Here is a 3,724-nt window from a genome sequence, read left to right as displayed (position 1 = left end):
CATGCCCAGTGTGTGTTTGTTTACATGGACCTCGGAGGGGCGGGGCTTATGTGCTCGCTGCAGCCAATCACGGCGCCCCGTTTCGCAGCCCATGCTTCTGCTGTGTTGTAGTTTCAGAGAAGCAGGGCCGTTTCTAGCTTTGTAAGGGAGGGGGGCAATATGCTGTTTTGGGGGGCCCTAAAGTTTCTCAATGAGTGCGTTTACATGCGCACTAAAAAACAGATTATTATTGAGTTTTTGTAGTTATCTGGTTATTTAAGTGCTAGTTAAGTTTTTGAAGAACCTGTTTAACACACCTTAAAGGTGCATTATGTAATAATCTAAAGCAACTGGCCGTAAAATCCTCCTAATATGTCACAAAGGCTCAGGAATAATGTTCATATAACAAACTGAACTCACCAACAAAAACAGCACAGCCAAAATATTTGCATAAAATGTTTTTTTTTGCAGACTGCAAATCATGTTTATGTTTTGAAATCATGTTTTGGCATGTGGCGCCACCTACCGCCGTCTACCAATCATTGCAGTCAGTAGAGTCTGAGCTATACTGGCGGAGAAAACAAAATCTAAAAGACCTCGGTATTTTGAATGTGAGTGTAGTAACCGTTTTTGGCCACATTCTAACATATGGCGCCTTTAAACGTTTTATTCCAGTTACCTGATTATTGCCGGTAATCTGTTTTTTAGTGTGCATGTGAACGCACTCAGTCAACACAAAATATTATGATACACAAATAAAATTCAAAATGATTGTTAATTTATTCGTTTGAAAATACACTTTTTCGGAATTACACTCTTTGTTCTTTGTTCTTTTTGTTCCCCTGTTTTTTTTTTGCGATTCTGACCAAATATGGGTGGGCCTTAGGCCTTTCGGAACCTGCCTGCTGATTGGCTACTGGGTTTTTGTAGCTGTCTGCCTGGAATTCTTTCGTAATATCTGAAAGATAATCCGACAAACGTTAGATACTTAAAATATTTCAAATAAAATTTTATTTTTTTCGTGCTAAATAATCTAAGTCATAACCATGACATTTTAGTGATGCTTCTTCTAAAGACCTGTTGCACATAGGTCACTAATATTAATACATGAATAAATAAAGGTAGTTAAAAGTGCGTTTCCATTAAAAATAGTAGGCTGTGTCGCTGCCAAAGTGTTGTCACAGAAGTTTACGACTCGTGATTTAGAAGACTGTAAATTACTAAAGTGCTGATGAATCTTCACATTTATTTGAGTTTAAATTACCTTCACTCGTTGACCTCGGATCAACCTTCTTAAGCTGGTTCTCGGCACCGGCGGCGAGTGAAAGAGACGCCACCACTCGTGTTATTACAAACCCAGTCAAGTTTATTAACATCGAGATTTTTCAAGACATTTTTGTCTGCTTTTTATTAACAAATAGAAAACAGATCATGTATACAACAGATAGGACCACGACAGCACAAACCTCCTCATCTCATTCTCATCTCATCAACAACACAAAAAAACCCCTCCGTCTGTCCCTCTGCAACACAGTGATGAAGTAGTAGAGCCGTAATATTATCATACATCAGATCGTCCGGTAACGCCGCCGTCGTTGTGTGCTTCATGGTGTGCACGAAACACAAAGTTGTAAAAGGAGATTAACACTGAAACTGTGATGTTTGGTGCATCAACTGCAACTGTACCAACGTACGACTTTGAGTCTTTTTGAACCCTCAGGTCTTCTTCTAATCGATCGATTTAAAAAAAAAAGAAGACAATGACAATGAACCATATTCAATCTCCTCGGTGTTTGCCGAGTACTCAGTTTTCCTTGTGGATTAATAGCGACACAATTTAGCATCATGACATCCAGTGCCCCTGTGCAGTCCTGTAATAAACGCTAAAACAGTCATTGTTTCCACTCTGACCACCTGTACAGGCCCCGCCCCCTGCCCACGCTCTCGCGTCACATGACCAGAGTCTTCAGGCTGGAGAAAGTACGGCCAAAATAAAACAGTTCCACTCCAGGCGACGTCCAGTGTTTTTTTTGGGGGGGCGGGGCTTCAACGTAAAGGGGTGGGGCATATCATTGCATTTTTTTAAAAACCATGTAGCCTGTTAGTGCTAGCTTTCGGAATTACACTTGTTGTTTTTTGAGATCCCTGTTTTTTTTTTGCGATTCTGACCAAATATGGGCAGGCCTTAGGCCTTTGGAAACTGCCTGCTGATTGGCTACTGTTTTTTTTTCCAACATCTTTTGTAATATCTGAAAGATAATCTGACAAATGTTAGATACTTAGCTTAGCTGACCACCTATACAAGCTCCGCCCCTGCCCACATTCTCGCGTCACATGACCAGAGTCTTCACGCGGGAGAGAGTGCGGCCAAAAAAACCCAGTTCTACTTCAGACGTTTTGCTAGCTTCTCCACACTCACTTAAAACCTCAACTTTATGCTCAATATTAGCATCGTGAACGGAAATGGACGTAGGCTACGTAGCTATTTTTATTAAAATTGTCAAGAATTCCATAATTTTTTCAAATTTAAAGACAAGAAATGTCTTCATAAACACATACCCGCCCAAAAATGACTTGACACGCTGTAGTGGATATGCCAGAAGACGACGACGTGGAGCATGCTAGCTAGCCTTGTTAGCCGTGTGCAAACTCCCAAGCACGAGAAGTAGAAGAGGATATGCTTTTTTAATGCTAGCTTCTCCACACTCACTTAAAACCCCAACTTTATGCTCAATATTAGCATCGTTAACGGAAATGGACGAAGTCTACGTAGCTGTTTTTGTTAAAAATGTCAAGAATTACATAATTTTTTTCAAATTTAAATTTCAAGAAATGTCTTCATACACGTGACACCCGCCCAAAAATGACTTGACACGCTGTAGTGGATATGCCAGAAGAGAAGACAACAACGTGGCGCATGCTAGCCTTGTTAGCCATGTGCAAACACCCAAACACGAGAAGTAGAAGATGACGGCGAACAGTTGAGAGGTGGAGCTTATGACATCATCTTTTCCAAATGTTGTGTATTAGTTGAAAACACGAAAACGCAAGGGTGGCGTTTTTAAGATTTGCTCTTTTAGTGCTAGCTTCTCCACACTGACTTAAAACCCCAACTTTATGCCCAATATTAGCATCGTAAGCGGAAATGGACGAAGGCTACGTAGCTATTTTTGTTAAAAATGTCAAGAATTCCATAATTTTTTCAAATTGAAATTTCAAGAAATGTCTTCATACACACGTTTTTTTTTAAGATTTGAGAAAAACAAACAAACAAACAAAAAAACTAGCAGGACTGCAGGTGGGTGGTCAGGGGGGCGGAGCCAACAGGTGTATCCCATCTCCATACGTCTTCTGTTTACCTGCCTGTTAATCCACTGCTCTCTTCTCTACTGCAGTAGTTGGCGATACAATAATCTCCATGCGATTATGGCTCCAAGTCTTTCCACTGGATGAAATGATGCGTAAACGGGCCACAAGGGGCCGCGTGGCTTGCGATGTCGTCTCACGGCGAGGAGGTCAACGGTTTCGAATCCCAAACATGGTCTTTGTGTGTGTGTGTGCACGTGGCTTTTTTCTTCCAGGTTCTCCACTTTCCTCCTCATAGTCCGGGTTAATCTCGACAACACTCAGAGGTTACATGGTGTCCAGCGGGGATCGGCTCCCTCTTGTGGAGGACAAATCGGTACAAAATGAAGCGAGAAGTCGTCGTTTTTCGTCTCTGTTTTCATGCAGTGACTATACGTCG

The sequence above is a fragment of the Microchirus variegatus genome, assembly GCF_963457635.1.
Source record: "Microchirus variegatus genome assembly, chromosome: 4".
NCBI classification, from domain to species: Eukaryota; Metazoa; Chordata; class Actinopteri; order Pleuronectiformes; family Soleidae; genus Microchirus; species Microchirus variegatus.
This window is presented reverse-complemented; position numbering follows the sequence as displayed.